Here is an 18,810-nt window from a genome sequence, read left to right as displayed (position 1 = left end):
CTGTGCTTAAGGTGGTTGTATTTTGAATGAAGGGTCGAACAAACTCTGAAAGATCTTGAGATCTCATTTCCCACTACCATGCATGCGTGGGCAAAATCAGTCAAGCTAGGAAAATAAAGAGATAATGAGAAACTAAGCATCTATTTACATTCCCAAGAGGCTATATTTGTTCAGATATAGTAGTTCTTCTGCAACTTTAGAGATTAAAAGGAGGATTTTACCTGAAGCGCTGGGTGAAGGATTATTGATCCAGAAGAAAATAAAAATAAGACAGCAAAATAACCTTCTCCAGAGGTGCAGAAAGTATAAAAATAGGGTTTGTTTGTTTGTTCTTTTTTTTTTTCTAAAACAGGAAAACTAAAAAAAAAAGAAAAAAGGCACAAGAAGAAAACAAGCAAAATTTTAAAATGTGATGTGTAACAAGTAGTTGTAAGTACGTAAGTAAGATCCTGTATACAGATATACATTTTTTTCTGGACAGGCAGCTAAACTGACAGATACAAGCTTCTGTGAGCACAGATAAAACAAGAGCTTGCTGTTCTGAAGGAATAAAGAAGTTAGAGCTTTTTCAGGATTGTGGTGTATCTTATTTCTCTTTCAAGGTTAAAAACATCTTAAAAATGCTAAAACAGGCCAAGATTTACTTTTCTTTTTTTTTTTTTTTCTTTTTAAAAAAGGGTTCCTAGAATATCCTGGTTGCTTACTTCAGTACATTTACATTTGTAGACAATCAGTCCAACACCAATTAAATGCATAGAGAATTAACATCTTAACTTGACTGAATACCATACTTGACTGATGCCCCATCCATGGAGGTGTTCAGGGCCAGGTTGGATGGGGCCTTGGCGAGCCTGATCTAGTGGGATGTCCCTGCCCATGGCAGGGGGTTTGGAACTAGATAATCTTTAAGGTCCCTTCTAATCGTAACTATTCTATGATTCTATGATTCTATTATTCTATGAATACAATTACAAATTTTAAATAAATGCCTAAATGTCATATATATTTATTTCAATAAGTGTTAATTGTTATGATCTTTCTAGATGCTGAGGTAAGAGCTTCTTGTTATTATGTTTATTATGTTTTAAGAAATCATTTGTTAACTACTTCATGTAAAATTGATGGATATCAGTGGAAGACCAAACTGAAGCTTACCGATACAATTTCTGAATAAAAGTAGAGAAGTGAGAAGAATTTGTGCTTGGTAGTACAAATGACACATAATGTCAGCATTACATTAAGGTGGGCAAAACAAACCTGTAGATTAGACAATGATTTTATGGTAAGAACACCTAAGTTGCCACATAACTGCTTCAGTTAAATAACAGAGATGCACTGAACATTGTAACAGTCACATAGCAGAGGGGAACACACTTTTAATCTTTCACTCACTGGCTTTCTTCTGTTATTTGGTTCAAATCAAAGCCTTGCCTAGCTTTTAAAAATAACTGAACTCCTTAGTTTTCAAAAAGGTCTTTAGTTTCATCATTGTTTCTTCAACTTACCAAAAAAAAGTGGATGCTGAAATATTTCTATTCCGTACAGCTGTACAGGATCTATTGCAGTATGTAGTTGTCATAAAGTCTTGCTAATTGAAACATAAAGTGCAGATTATGCACATCAAAACCACTTTTCCAGTTACTAAATTAATCCACGTTATTCAGAGCACAAACACAGTGTTAGTGGTTCCTTTAAGAAATGTGGCTTTCTAGATCGGTTAAACATCAAACCCCTCGACTTTGCGCACAAAATGCATTCATAATAAGCACAATACACCACTCATTTTTTACGTCTTATGTAAGTTATGGAAACTTGCTGTAGAAAGGCTTTGGTGACTCCTCGTGGAAAACTGAAAATTCTTTTATTCAAGTAATTCTGGAAATATTATCAAGTACTCGTTTTTCCTTTCTCATTTTAAGATACATTATCTAAGATAACAGCTGTTGTATCTCTGTTATGAGTCTCTCTCTAAAAGTGATAACATATTACTTGTGCACGACACACGTTTTGAGTCACGATATAGACTACCATCTCATTTCTTTTATTATTTAAGGGCAGGAAGAGGACACTGATGGAAGTATTTCTATTTTTGTCTCTGTAGTCGTGAAGGTTTTTGTCAGCCTTTAAGCAAGTTATCTAGCCTGAGGCATCCCCAGAGGGTTATAGCAATGATTTCTTCTTATCCTCCTCCCCACCCCATTTATAAAATAAAATAAAATAAAAAATGTTTATCATTCTACGGTATAACTAAATTATAAACACAATCTCTACATACATATCAAATATGCCACTATTCCTGTTTATGCTTGAGTATTCTATTCTCTGTGATGTGCGCTGTCTTCATATCTCTCTGTTAATTACACCTCTCTTAGATGACAGTTAACCGGTGAAAAGAAAGAGGGAAGGCTTGTGGGAGTGGGCTGTTTAAATGTGATTTGAAAGAACTTAACACTGAATAAAATTATGTGCTTATGTTGGGTCAATTTACCACCCATATACTTTTGCATGTAACTAAAAACGAAAAGAGAATGAAGAGTTTAAAAAAGAAAAGAAAATTTAATACTGTAAAGAATAAATTAAACATATAAAGCTTTTTTTTTCTCTTTCTAACCAGAAAAGGGGAACATTCCAAGAAATATGAATTCTATATGTTGTCTGTTTTTGTCTAAGTATTCTTTACTAGATATCATGAGAAGTAAAATGTTCTTAGTTTTCTACTCTGATTTTGTTTAGAATGGAAAATATCTGGTTCAGTGAAAGATGTATTTGGAATCTAGATATAATACCATAGAATCATAGAATCATAAAATGGTTTGGGTTGGAAGGGACCTTAAAGATCATCTAGTTCCAACCTCCTGTCATGGGTAGGAACATCTCCTGCTAAATCAGGATGCCCAAGGCCCCATCCAACCTGGTCTTGAACACCTCCAGGGAGAGGGCATCTCAGCTTTCCTGGGGAACCTGTTCCAATGCCTTACTACCTTCATTGTGAATAATTTCCTCTTAGTGTCTAATCTAAATCTTCTCCCTTCCAACGTAAAGCCATTCTCACATGTCCTTGTAAAAAGTCCCTCCCCAGTTTTCTTGTAGCCCCTTACACGTTCTGGAAGGCCATGACAAGGCGTCCCTGAAGCCTCCTCTTCTCCAGGCTGAATAACCCCAACTCTCTCAGCCTGTCCTTATAGCAGAGGTTCTCCAGCTCTCTGATCATCTTCATGGTCCTCCTCTAGACCCTTTCCAACAGCTCCATATCCTTCTTATGTTGGGTATTCCAGGTGGGGCCTCACAATACTGCAGGCGAGGCCTCACAAGAGCAGAGTGGAAGGGGAGAATCTCCTCCCTCCACCTGCTGGCCACTCTTCTTTTGGTGCAGCCCAGGATACGGTTGGCCTTCTGGGCTGCAATTACACATTGACGGCTCATGTTGATCTTCTCATCAACCAGCACCCCCGAGTCCTTCTCCACAGGGCTGTTCTCATTCACTTTGTCCCCCAGCCTGTATTGAAACCACGGATTACCTTGACCCGGGTGTAGGACTTTGCACTTGGCCTTGTTGAACCTCATGAGGTCCCTCTGCATATCATCCTGTCCTTCTGGTGTGACGACTCCACTACTCAGCTTGGCACCATCTGCAAACTTGCTGAGAGTGCATTCAATCTTACTGTCTATGTTATCAATGAAAACATTAAACATCACTGGTCCCAGTATGGACTCCTGAGGGAAAACACTTGTGGTTTTACATCACTTTACATTTTTAAATGTAAATCAACTATGTATCTGTTTTTTGTTCTTTTCTATTCCTCCCCTGTGTGTATTCCCAATCAATGAAACAAAGGAAAGAACAAAAGCAGAAAGGCACTGATGGTGTCTTCACAATGAAGACTAGTTTTGCACTTACAGCAGGAATGTACTTATTATGTTTGAAGTACACCATGTAGTCCCTTAAATTACACTGATTTTGAGTGTGAATAAAATCTTAGAATTTTCAAGCAAATCGGCTTAAATAAGTTAATTTGAATATTAGTTTAAAAATTTAGCATTTTCTATTAGAATTTAACATAAATCTATTAAAGTAGTTCTTCAGATCTGTTTTCTTGGCAAAATCTCACCCATACCTGTTGTGCAGCCATTACCTATTATCTGAATACCCATTTTAGGACTTTATTTTTTTCTGGCTTAACACATAAATGAGAATTTTGCTTCAGTTCCATGAAAGAATAACTACTTCTTTTCTAAATCACATATAATTTCATTTTTTGATACAAGAATAGTACTATATTTAAGGAGTTATGTAGGCCTAATTTTATTTGCTTTAAAATTTTTGCCGTGTTTATACTGCTTTCCTTCCTTTTTCTTCCTTTCAAATACCTTTCATTTTTTTAAGTTTTATATGGTAAGGAAAGACAACTGTACTTAGTAGATCTTTTCAGGTCCTCTAAGCAGAAGAGTGAGTATTATATATCCCCCACCTTTAATTTAATTCCTTTAGGTGCTTATTGTACAGGACCTGGAAGAAATGTTGATTTCAAAGGTTTCAGAATTTCAAGTTCTTCCTGCTTTTGCCTGAATAAGAGAAAATGAGAAAACTTTACTCAAATCAGCAGTTCAAAGATAGCTGATTGGGTTTTATAGAATAAAAAGTCTATCAATGTCAGCCTGTGAATTCAGTTTGTTTCCTCTGACAAAAGGATCAAGATTAGCTGAGCAAAACATAAGTGATAAGAATACAGTTATAATTCTTATGTGTTTGTTATTCTTACCTGTTATCTGCCACAGATTGCTAATAGCAGGAGCTTGACAGAAAAGAGCAAAGGCAGAGTAAATCTAAAATCATTCAGTAATTTGGTAGAACAGTTCACCTCATCAATTATCTTCCTGGTTCAGTTTATTGAAGGTAATGTAATGGAAAAAAAAGTGTTTTCTTATAAGTTTTCAGAGTACTGTATTTAAAAACATGAGCTCTTTTATCTGGGACAGTCAATGGCTGTATTCCCTAGATTATAATTACACAGTTCTTAATCTGAAAGTCATTCTGACTAGGTTCCCTCCCTTCAGGTCTGTAAAGCAATTCTCTGTTGAAAGATAATGTAGCATAACTTTCCAGGATCAGTAAGGATACCCCATGTAATTTCCACTTTTTACTACAACTATATTCTTCAGGTCTTAGGTAACTTAAAAAAAAAAACATTATTAGGTACTCTTGTGGGAGTCATTTCCATATATCATTATTTTTCAACATTTCTTTTCAATTATTGTTATCCATGATGCTGGGGCTACTCGTTTTCATATAAAAAGTGTTAATTAGAGTTATAAAACACTTAGTGAAAAGGTTTGATTCTATAAAATATTATTCTGTTAATGATTTCTTTATTACATCTAAAACAAACTCAGTTTGATTACTTGTCCTTTTTTCTTTATCTTCAAATTCATCTTTCAATTTCATGTACTGTATTTATTCATAAAAAGTTTCTGATGAAATCTTCTAATAAGTTTAAATAAATATCTGAGTTACATATTTTTTCTAACTTGACAAAATTGAAGGTATATCTTCCTGGTGCTTATACGTGATCACTTTTATCTCTAGTTTTGAATTAGTTTTCTACATCTAGACAGGCTTTGAAATAGGCTGAAATACTGTATAGTTAACATTAGTACTATTTCAGGTGATCTAGTTAAAGTTGGTTGCTATATCAACTTAAAGAGATTTCCTGAATGAAAGGACCGGTCAAATTTTCTCCAGCTTGATGAAAACTATACTTGGTAGTATCATAGATAATTAAAGACAAAGGAATCTGCTTCACCAATGAGAAACCTGGTTAGATACTGGCATTCCTGTAATGCTTAACAGATACTACTAAGTCTAGTCTTCATCAAGTAACTGAATAAAACCATTGTCAAAGTATAACTATTTACATTTAAATTCATGTATGTCACATACGGATAAATATGAAACACAAAATCGCAGAATAATTTGAGTTGGAAGGGACCCACAAGGATCACAAGTGCAACTCCTATCCCTGTATAGGACAACCCCAAAATTTACACCATGTCTCTGAGTGCATTATCCAAATGCTTCTTGAATATTGTTAGGCTTGGCTCCATGACTGTTTCCCTGGGGACCATCTTCCAGTGCTGCATCACCCTCTGAGTGAAGAACCTTTTCCTAACATCTAGCCTCAACCTCCCCTGGCACAACTCCCTGCCATTCCCTCAGGTTTTAAAATTGATCACCAGAGAGAAGATATCAGTGCCTGCTTCTCCTCCTTTGCTTGTGAGGAAGCTGTGAACTGCTATCAGGTTCCCTCTCAATCTCTCCAGGCTGAACAGAACAACAGAAGAGAAGCTTTCACTTGTTAGCATAGAAACCATATAAAATAGGGGAAAAAAACACACACCAAACCCTGGAAGAGGACAAGGAGCAAGGAGTAGTGCACTGAATTTTGAAAATCCGAAATTAATAAACCATACCAATATGTGTGCACGTTTGTGTATGTTTTCAAATAAAACTCATCTATAACAGTGCCTTAGCATTGTCAAGTTCTATACAGAATGCAAGAATGCATTTTTCTTTTCACAAACAGTTTTGACTTCCTCCTTCCTCTGTTGTATGTTTATTTTATATACAAATATAGGAGATCTCAGGGTTTATAAAAGACCTTTTTTCATGTCCAGCAGAAATATTGCTTCTATTTCCCTGCAATGTTCCAACTCAACTCAGTTATGATATTTTATCTTGTGGTACTTATTAGATTTTCTCAGCAGGTTGCTCTGTTCTCCATGCTCAGCAACAACCGGCTCTTCACTTCTATAAAACAACATCTAAGCTCCACAAAGGATTCATTCTCCGTAGAAACTTAAATATAGCCCTTAGAAAGAGGAAGCACTCTCACCAGACACCATCTGATTAAAACATCATAGGAACATCATCTGTTCCTCTGGCAGAAGTTGTTAGTATCATTAGACTAGCCATGTAGAACTGCGATAGCTGAGGTCTTTCAGCCTGGTCGCAGTTGGTGTCATTCTTCAGAAGTTTGTTAGCCAGTGGGAATAATACAGTCATATTGCACCAAAAGTTAAATTGTACCAAAAATAATAGAAGTATCACTCAGGAAAAGTTTTTGATGTTTAGCCCAGGTACTCGTTTCTTCTAGCTTGCTCAAAACTGTTGCTAGCATTTTCTTTTACCTTTCTCCTAATCTTTTTCCACTTCAGCTGGTTAAGATTATGTTTTTTTCTTTTTTTTTTGCCAAGATATATGCTTCTTCATGGAAGTCAAACATTTTCATGAAAAATACTACCTATAATAAAACTTTCTATGCTTCAGGGTGAAATTATTAATTTTAGATGGCCACTCCACAGAATAGCCACAGGCTTAGTAGTTCAGTAAGTCATCCCAAACTGAGTGAAATTTTGGTGTCTACACTAAGTTATTGAAAACAAGAATTAAGTTTGGCTCTTCCTAAAGTCAAGCAAGTACCTTACATGTCTTCATGAATTTGAAGATTGTTTGCTTTATGATAAAATCCAATTTTATTCCGATGGAAAGTTAAAATACATATTAACATTATATATGTGAAACAGAATTGTTATTCGCCTGACAGTCTTAATATTTCTGATAATATTTATTTACTTACACAACCCCAACCTGGTGATATGCATTCTGGCAGCTCAAAAACTTACTTGTTCTTCTTTAGTCTAAAATTCAAATAACATTGTTCAGTGTTAGCAAACAAGTGCAGTCCATAGTTCTTTTCTGATATAAATATTCAGAAATACATATTTTCATTTAATCTAGATAAAAAGTGATATTCCCAACTTTTTTTGTGGTACAATGGAGAAACAGAAATAAAATCCTACTTGACATAAACATGTGAAACATCAGATTCTGTCTAAACATACCTAAGGAATAAATCTTACAGTTCAGGTGACAGTTATATTTCATTCTCCAGTTCCCAAAATGAAGGGAAATTATACAAATGGATCAAGTAACAGAGAAAGAAAATTCATTTCCTTTGCTCAGACATACTACCATTTGCAAAGGCCAACGGTATCCCCAACAGTCACCAGCTGCTTCTCTGCAGGTATCTCATGGATTCTGTACTATATCTGCCAGTTATCTTACACCTTGGATATGTAAGAGGAACTCAGATGGCACTTCAAGCTTCTGTTAAGACTACTTCCCTGAGCTCTGTATATTTGACCAAGGATAACGTGCAAATACGGCAGCTAGATCACATAAATCTTTCACGTGCCTAACATCAGTGTAATTAAATGTTGAAAAAGTTACTACTTAATTCTATAAATGTTATTACAGTAAGTAAAGAATAGCTATTACATATTTTGATTATTTTATTTTTTAATTACAGTTAATAATTCTAATGGTAATTATATAATCTTATAGTCTTAATAGCATACACTTCAAAATTGCCCTCAGTGTTTACAAATAAATTTAGAAAGTCAGTAATGTAAACCAAAATTACTGGTTAGTATTAGAAAGTGATGTAAATAGGCATGATTCCATATTTAAATAACAATAGCAATTTCCATGGGTTCTGAGCATTAAGGAAGACTTCACAATGCCAAAAAGAAAGTGCAATTTATAGCTGCTGGAATAGAAATCATCTGTTATGTTCTCTTTCCCTATTAGGTTTTCCTTTCTATCAGATACAAAAACAGTGGGTTTTAAACAATGTTCTCATCAAGCTTTGTGGCAAAATATATCAGTTCAGAAAACTATAGTTATGAACTGTTTAGTTTTGTCTTTCTCTTGCTTTACAAAGAGTACTCCGCAAACTTTCTGAAATATCTTCTGATTCACAGAACAATAATTTCTTGTGCTGCCTAGGAAAAAACATTAGGTAAACCAAAAAGCCACACTTTGGTACAAAATGTTAGCATAGTATACATTAGTATCAGTTCAGCGTTTTAAGTGTCCTAACATACATTATGCAGGCAAAACTGGAAAAATTTATACGCACATTGATTGTAGAGATTGGTATTGGTAATGGTCATCTGTATGTTACGAAGCTCTCTGATGGGCTCTTTGCCAGAATATCATTGAATAACATTATGGACTCTGTGGATAGTTGCCAAGGAATTTTCTGCCAGGCACTTTGTGAAACTGATTATGGAACCTTCATAGGCTACAGAGAAGTTCAACGATATCATTACTTACAGGAGAATCAGGCCAAAAAATTCAAGTGTCTGCTTTTAAAATTGCATCAGGATCAGATGGATATGGACTTACCACTTAACACAGCTCCAGACAGAATATTGTGAATCTGGTAGGTACCATCGTGATTTCTTTGGAGTAGCATCTCAAGTGTTTTTCTTAGGATACACTTTACTTACCTGACTGTTATCATTTACTATCCTTTAAAATGCCCTAGAGCATACCTCCTATAAGCCCCCTGTATTATTTACCAGCCTTTTTGGATGTTCTAAGTACTCTGGGACGTTTCAAACAGTGTCAGATAATGAAGTTTAGGTAAATTAATAGATCTCAAAGTCAAAATATTCAATGGGATTTGGAGCCATTAGGCTTCACATTAAAGATGTATTCATTTCATTTACTCGTGTGCAGGAGTCTTATGTCATTTTCAGTGCCCCATGGAACTCACTTCACTTCTAGCTGCATCATATCTGCTAGATTTTGTGGACGTCTCGGACATTATAATGGCACCAGGTGCCTATCTTGCCTAAACTCTGCCCTTGATATCTTAAAGCTAGAAATCTGTGTCTGAGATAGTTCTTCTGGTAACCGTCCCAGTGCTCACACATATTCACCAAATGTCTTTAGTGATGCTCTTCAGCTGGCCTGTCTGCCAGGCATACCCTGCGGAGTCAAGCAGATGTACATTTTCCTCAGGTCTTCTGACATACCTACTAATGCATTTTGGATGTTTCAGATACCCTAAGTTCTCCAAAGATGTTTATCTGTGGGCCTTTAAACTCCCTGTACAACCAGTGGAGAGAAATAATTTTCACGGGGCATTGATCTGAACAGCATGAGACATCAGTTTTAGGATGAAACTAAATGAACCTGGATGTGATTTTCTCAGAACTTCGATATCCAACAAGAAAAAAAAATAAAAAAATCACTGTTTCAAATGCTTGAGGGTATCCAAGACTTCTACATATGGCTGGTAAATATGTGTTGGGAACTGTATGAGATCCACATCCTGGCACAGAAACCAGAACACAGACAGGATAACCAATCACACTTTTAACGGTATTGCAAACAGACAGCTGGATCAAGACCTTAATTTTTAGAAACACAATCTGGAGTAGAAGAATCCCAACACTGACCTAGCAGAATAAAAGAAGGCTGAAGAGGACTGGAATTATTTGAATTCTTGAAAAAGGACTAAACATTCAGTCTTCCAAAGAGAGGGCTTTCATGCCTGGTTCCAGAAGGAGATTCAGGTTGGTGAAATATGTCTACCCTCACCTATCTAGAGATAGAATATAGCTGAGTATCATTTTAGATGCATCATACTCCTCACTCTTCCCTGTTGTGTGAATTAGATTTTGAAAATATGTGAAAGCACTTTTGTATGGATATGTGCAGATAGATGCAAGTTTCTCTGTGCTCTGATGAGTCCATATGCCAGGCTGATAGTGCTGTAGGTCTTCTAAAGTGAGGCTGGTTCACAGCCAATTCATTTGGAAAATATGTAGAGTAAGTCTGCATCTTTCTACATGTACATGTATGTACATACATTCTTTTTCGTTTTTAGAATGAGGAGAAATTTATTAATTTTACTTAATCTTTTTGATGGCAGCATCATATAAATAATTTGTCTCTGCTGTTTCAGGAGGGATTCATAGTACCAAATACTAAAAAATGTTTTCAAGAAAACATTAAAATACTATGAAAGAGATTTAGACATTGTACCCCACTGATCCTTATCAGAAACTCACCTGGAACAAAATCTAGGATTCTTTTTTTTCAAATTTTTGAAAAATTTGTATGTTCACACATGAGATTTAATATGGTTATTTTTTACTATCTTTGCAAAGCAGTCTGTGTAAGAGTGTGTATAGTATGTGTTTGCTTGTAGGAAAGGACTAGACTAAAGGAATACAAGCAACTTCTATACACTTTCACAAAAAGTAGCAAAATAACATATTTTCTTCTGAGCATCTGACTGCTGAGTAGAGGATCTTAGTACTCACCAGAGATGGATAAATCTTTTTAAATTCTCTATTTTTTTCTTGTGTATATTAAAATCATATGTAATGAAGCCAAGAACTAGTTTTCTTACATGATTTTAATTACAGCCATAAAGACTGCTATGGAAGAGTCAACCATAATTAAGTACTTTCAGCGCTATTAACTTTAATAAATCTAATATATGCATACAGTTGAATTTATGTATTGTTTATACATAAACAACTATGAGCTTGGAGTTTCCAACTATTTAAAAAAATTGTTAAATTTTTATTGGTTAGCAAAAGTAGCATCATGCACTTTATGGTGAACATGAAATATATTCAGAAATTCTGTAAACTTACTTTTATCATAGTTCCAAAATATTGCCCTGGGATAGGCAGGCTGTAACAGAATATTAGTCACATAGCTTCGGGAGAAAACAGGCCACCAATAGATTATTTTTAGGATGAGGATAAATTTCAACTACAATACCGAGAACAGGTTAAACCTTTTATAAATATTTTATTGGATCAATTAATTTACAAACACTAACAATGTTGTTAAAGGACAAAACCAAGAAAAAATCTTTGGTTATGTAGAAATTGTACTGGAATACAAATGAAATCTCTAGAAGATTCTGGCTAAACTAGGTCAGAGTTAAATTCAGAGTTGTTGACAGAGTGATAATAGATAAGTATAGGGACTTGTAGTCTTGATTCCTCCATGGTAATTTTTTAGGTAGATAGGTAGACCTAGTTGACAATTTGTTTTGCTATACAGACCAAAGTGTATGATGTGCTTATCATCTACAGCTGTAAACATGTAAACATTAGAAGAAAAGAGAAAATATATTAAAACAATATTTCTATGATTAGCTGAGGCTTTCTATCTAAATTAAAAAAAATGTTTTTCTGGAATTTTTTGAGACGATTCATCTTCTGTAGAGGTATATCCATTTTAATAGAGTAAATATGGTGATGTTTGTACTAAAGTTACATGAGATCTATTGAAATCAACAAGTAAAACTGGAGGTAAGAATCACCTATTGTACATACTGCATCGACACAATTAAAATGATTCTTGTCTTCTGTGTTTTTTTTAAGGCTTCCCTTAATAGGTATTATAAGTTATTTTTCCTTGTTTTGTGAAAATTAATGCTTCTCTACTTTCATGAGAATTGTTCTGTGCTTTGGTTTGCAGTAGTTTTCTCTGTCTTTTGTTTAGCTTAAGTAACTTTGGCAGCTTAGAATGTTTCTTTCTTCATAAAGCACAGCACATCCTACAGTTTTATATTAATAATTGTTAGTAATAATAATAATACGGTTACATTTTCTATTAGTGTTAATATTTACCAAGGGTGCAATTAATTCCTTGTTCCTTAGAGAGTCTGAGTGATGGGCTTTTGTATAAAGCAGAACAAAACCAAGATGAGGGAATGCATAAATGAAAGACAGATAATTCAGATATTTTGAATTTTACTGAGAGTAAGTCAAATTTTCTGAAGAATAAGTCTAACCCTAGGGTACAAGTAGACTTGGGCTCTCAGGAAATAAGATAGCTTATCGTTTTTCTTACTACAGCACTAGAGCTTCAGGAAGAACTATTGTTCTTGGTTGTCCCTCCGGTCTTGGAAGTCCATAGTTGTGAATGTAGATGAACAGGCTGAGTGTGTAGAAGGGCACAAAGACTTGTTGCAAAAAAGTGACATATGAAGAAATTGATATCAGAAACATGACAGTCTTTGGGGACAGTGGAGAAATCATAACAGAAATAGTGCTGTACTTAACAATATTTGTTTCCGCTGCCTTAGGCAATAAAAAGAGAGGAACGATGTGAATTTTTTGAGATATTTACTTATAACATCTGGATACCACTTTTTTCCAATTCAAATTGCCCTAATACAGTAAATATACTACAGTAATAATTATAATTATAATATAGTCCCATTTGTCCCAAGCAACTAGTCAAAGTTCAGGATTGAGTGCACTGTTTCTACTAGGAGAAGAAATGTATTAAATGAAATCTGGAGTTTCTGGCGCAGTTTTGGTTGTTTATAAAAGAGTTATAAGGTTCTTTATTCCTGAACAGAATATAATTCAAACAAGGGACTGCCCTCTCTACTCCATCAAATTCTATTGCTATTACTTGGCTTCTGCACTTATCAATGACTATTTCTCTGCATTTTCTCCCTCCTGGCACTTCCACACATATGCCTGCAAATAAAATTAGAAATTCTCAGTGATAATCTCATTCTATTTAAGCCATATTATTGAGCAGATTTCATATACCTTTGCTTGCCTGCAGACTTTTTCCTACTTCAGATACACGAGTTTCAGAAAACATTAATTTTTCTACATTATTAAATGCCAGAAAGTGATTATGATCAGAAGTTTCATCAGTATTTGCCTTATCTCAAAGGAAGATTTATTCACATTTCTACAGTTGAGTTACAAACTATAGCTGCACGTACCGATTTGTGACTGGGACAAGTAATCAAGGTGAGTACATAAAGCAGGCTCAAAACATTAGCTAAATCATTATCACACTTCTGGTAAGCAACAGTCTGTTTCACTTATCCCCTTTCCAGAAAAATACCTTGACACAGTTCCTAGCAGAGTTCCTTTCAGATCCTGTTAATATTAAGAAGGTGTAGATGTGGCTACTCACTATAAGGGACAAATGGAAAGAGTAAAATCTGGCTGTGTGATACAGACCATGTCACTTGGCAAAAAAATGTTCTAGTTTGGTTTTTTTTAGACATGAAGGATGTGAATATACAGTTCAGGACTAGAAATGGCGGCCTGTATCTGTAAGATATAGTGCTGTTCACATGTGTTTTTTCATCGCTTCAGCTATGGAGATTGAAAACTTATATCTGTATGTTGAGCCTTTATCTTTCCACCTCACATGTGGATGAAGGCTATAAACAAATTAGGAATTATTCATGCTTAGGTTTATTCTGAGTTGTAGGAACCGAGCTAGAGTGGGAGAGTCAAGTGGCTATGTCTGAAATAGTCTTAGAACTGAAAGTTGTCATCTTGCCTACAGTATTATTGTTCATTCTAGTACTCAGATTTAGTCCTTGTGGGTCAATTCAGTACAAACACTTAATGTGTGTGATCACTTTTATCATAGTCTTTACTACAGTCCTTTCCACACTGTGACCACTAAGCTAATCAGTCACCACGTGTTTTGATGGGTCTGGTGACCAGTCTCATGTTGACTAGCTGTCTGTGGGATCATCCCTACAAGTCATATCCATCATGTGTCTACCTGACAGACAGTGTTTTAAGCAGTCTCAGAATGGGCTATAAAAAGAAAACTGTAAATACCTTCTGCTTAGCTACAGATAGACTCTAAAGGCAACGGGGATATAAATTTCTGGCCTAAGCCAGAAATATGTTCATAATTTCATTTGGTAGTGTTGATGTAATTAATGTTTTGTTTCCTCCTAGTGTACCTGCACAGCATATGGTCCCATTACTTAGTTTACACTCTTTACTTTGTACTCAGAGGCATCAATCACCTAATCAGACAAAATTGATTATACTTAATTGAAAAGTCATTGTGATGTGTTTGAAGGAGTTTGTGGAAGTATAATAGATAAGAGACCTTCTATAATGAGAAATTAGACACCTTGGTCATATTTAGACATTTCAGACAGCTAGTGCAGAGTTCGTCTGATCAAGCTCAGCATCTACTGCCTTTCATGGTGCTATTAGTGTACCTCTTCTGTTCCCCAGATGCAGAAAACAGGTTTTCAGCTGGGCGTGTCTAATGTCTACCAGTCCCATGAAGATGTTCAAACATCTTTGGCTGCCTTAAGTATATAGAGAAATGAATAGAGTTCTGATATCTAGATGAAGTGAATGCTATTCGGGATGATTTCTAATTGTCATGTTACCTTCAGGTTTTGGGGAGTTTGTTATTAAAAAATACAACTGAGACTTCTATGATGTGTGCATATATGTTTAAACTAAATAAAGAGCAGAACGGTTTTATGAAACGGTGTATATAAGCAGACACCTGTGAAAATTTGAAAGTGCACCAAAATGTTAATTAATGGTCAACTGCAAAAATATATAAAATATATTACTAATAATATATATCTAATATATAATAATATAATATTATTATTTTCTAATCCTACCTTAGAAGAACCTATGTTGACTGTAAAGAAATTTATCATAGAAAAGCACAGGTGAAAGATCAGCAAGGTATACCTGGATTGGAATATGCTTGTAGCTAACACAAACTTATCAGCTACCAATACGCTCGTGGTGTTAGGACAAGAGGGAACAGGTATTAACTGGAGAGGGGCAGATTTAGACTGGACATTAGGAAGAATTTCTTCACCATGAGAGTGGTGAGACATTGGAACAAGTTGCCAAGGGAAGTTGTGGATGCCCCATCCCTGGAGATGTTCAAGGCCAGGTTAGATGGGGTGTTGGGCAGCCTGATCTAGTGGGATGTCCCTGCCCATGGCAGGTGGGTTGGAACTAGCTGATCTTTAAGGTCCCTTCCATCCCTAACTATTCTATGATTTTATGCTAAATTCTGCACCTTCATACTAGGCAAACTTGTGTGCTTTGTGAATGCTTCTACAAATACAGCAAGTTGTCACTTTTTTACTGTGCATAAGATGACGAAAAAAAAAAAAGGTAGAGGGATACGTATTATTTTTTCTTAGATTAGTTGCATTTCCTAGTGATGCTGCTGAGTGACGGAGGTTTCATATAAAGATCAATGACATTGAAAACTCGTATATAACTCAGCTTGACAGCTAGTATGGTCTCAGAATTGCTCTTCTGTAATCTACCCTGTCTTCCTTGGTTAGCAAACATTACCCCAATTACAGCTATGCCAAATATAGGAAGAACAGATGCTCCTCATAACCAACAACTAATTTCTAACTGCAAATTTATAAATATAAAAGTACTGATTGCCAATTCACAGTGCATCACTTCAAAGATTAAAAATTTTGATAAACTATGATGTGGCCTCATCAAAGCAACTGATAAAGACAAGCCAAAACTTCCATTGATATTTCTGGGGAAATGAGATTATCGCAACAGGACCAGGTAAAGATTGTGGAGGAAATACTGACAGAATCTGTTCAGACAGAATGTCAGTTCCAGTTATCTCTGATGGAGAAAGATACATCAAATAGAGCAATTACAGCAGATGTAGAGTTATAAAATCTATTAATACTCACTGAATAGAATATACCTATAATTTACACATGTTTAATCATAAACAACCTAGCAAAACTGTCAAGTTAGAAAAATAAAAAAATCAAAAAATATCAATGCTGTCCTTTGGGTACTAGGAGTAGTGCATCAACAAATACTTTCAGATAGATTAAAAGTACTTTATGTGAAGCTGTAAGAATAGTTGTGCCAGATCTCTAGCCCAGTATCATGGTACTGAATGTGTTAAATAGTGGATGCCAAGGAAACAGTAAGAATATAGCAATCTATATAAGTGCTTGGAATAGTTTATTTTTATACATAATAGCAATACAACCAAAAACAGCCTAGATACAAATTGTTCAAGATTATTGTTCAGAATCAGAAAAGTAAATGCATGTTAGTTGAAGAAATTAGAAAGTGTATAAATCTATAAATGTTTAAGGAGAAGAAGAGGGAAAAAGTTAATTTGCCAAACTTTTCACATATACTAACAATAATGTTTTTATTTCTGTGGGAATTCTCATATTCTTATTTCTTATTGATTTTCCAGTCATCCTATATGACTAGAAAACAAATCTAGATTGTTGGTTTTTATTTCAAAGCTTTATATATTGAATTAACATTTGGACATTCTTTACTATTCATCACCACAGGTTCTTCAGAAGCATGCAAGAAATTAACCTGTTGATTTTCACTGACTTCAAGCTTGGGATAGTTACCTGAGTTTGAACATACTTTCTTGAGAAGGGTATTGATGCAGTATCTCCCAGTTGCTGAATAAGTATGATATGGAATTTAATAAGGATAACCATATCTTTCTTTTTTCAGTCCTTGCTTCCACATGTGTCAATAGTAGCAACAGCTGCTGAATGTTCTGCTGACCTGATTTTTTCCAGTGTTTTAGCTGTACTGAAGAATATCTCCAATTCTAAATGAGGCCTTGAGCAAAGCGTGACTATGCAGATAACTAATGGGACTAAGTATAAAACAAGTGTGTATTAGTTCAGCTATGCCAAGATGGCAACAGTCTTGGTAATTCGTGGCAGCATCTTACTACATATCTTGAGAATTTTCCTAGGGCAATCTTATGCATCAGCAATCTCTTCTCAGGATGTTCTGAGGATTACAGATTTGAATTTTTTTACTTATGCTGCTTCTAAGCATAACATTTTGTGTCCAGGAACTTCAAAACTCTGAACCAAAGCTTAGATTAGGAATTTGTCTGTTTTCATAGCTCTTAACTTCATGTTGCTCTTTTTATAGTTTTTAGTTGTGGATACTTTAGAAGCATGGAATATTCAGATACTATTGTATAATTGTTCTTTATGACAGATGCATTTTCGTTTATTTGCTTCCTATTGTATTCCTGCCTAAATGGTTGAGACAAGGAATATTTTCAGGAGGAGAGTGCCAGAAAGCATAATTAACATAAGTTCCCAAGTCTGGATTGATGAAGTTTTCAATTTCTTTGAAGATTTTGAAGTGAGCCTAATGTTTTATCTTTTATAATACTCAGGAAGACTGGTAACGTAAATATCCTGAAGCTGCCTTAAGATGCAGTGCTGACTTTGGATAGGGCAGACCACACTCAGTTAAAAAAAATTATGCAGGAATCTGACAAAGACAATAAAATATTTTTGTCCTAATTGTACTGATTGGTTAAGATTGACTAAATTATTTTGAGATTATATGTTTAAGAAAGTTAAGATTTAAGTTTTATTTTCTGGTAGGTTTTATAGGTTTGTTTTTCTTCAAAGTTACACTTTTCTTAGGAGAGCTAGCTAATTCACTAAATAATCCACTATTAGCTCCTGAGAAAAGACAAGAGTACAGGTACAGGATTATTAAAATCATTATAAATTTCAGAGGCTGAAGCATAAATATCCACACCAGAAGAGAAACACCTTGGTTGCTCCTTGCAAGAGGCAGAAAATTATGTGGAAATTTTGCAGAATGGTAGCATTTATATTGAATAAGTGCAGTCAATCCAGCAATTGTGGCACAATTTATTGCTTTTCTATTTTTCTTTTTATTCCTCTGTAACACAGATCATGAAGACTACTCAAATGAGGAATCATACAAGAACACACTATGCCATTATATAAAGCTAACACACGCTTACTCTTTGAATATTTTATGCAGCTCTGATGACCTCGTGTTTGTCTATTCCTCTAAATGTATCACCAAAAGTAGATACAGATGTAAAATATACATAGAATATTACACAATAGAAGTATATGCAACAGAACTACACAACAAAGATAGATGAGGAAACATCTGAAACAGTTTCTGTACAAAGAAACATGAAATATGTTGGACTTCTAAGGCTGGTAAGAAGGTGGAAGAGAAAGGGGAAAACATAATAGAGGTGCATGATATAGTGTATGAGAATCACAAGATAGATAGGAATGGAAGTTACTATGTAACACTTCGGTGATACCAAATGAGAACAAGCAGCTAATA

This window comes from Cuculus canorus, chromosome 1 (assembly GCF_017976375.1).
Source record: "Cuculus canorus isolate bCucCan1 chromosome 1, bCucCan1.pri, whole genome shotgun sequence".
Classification (NCBI taxonomy): Eukaryota; Metazoa; Chordata; class Aves; order Cuculiformes; family Cuculidae; genus Cuculus; species Cuculus canorus.
The sequence above is the reverse complement of the archived record's forward strand: the minus strand, read 5'-3'. Positions refer to the sequence as shown.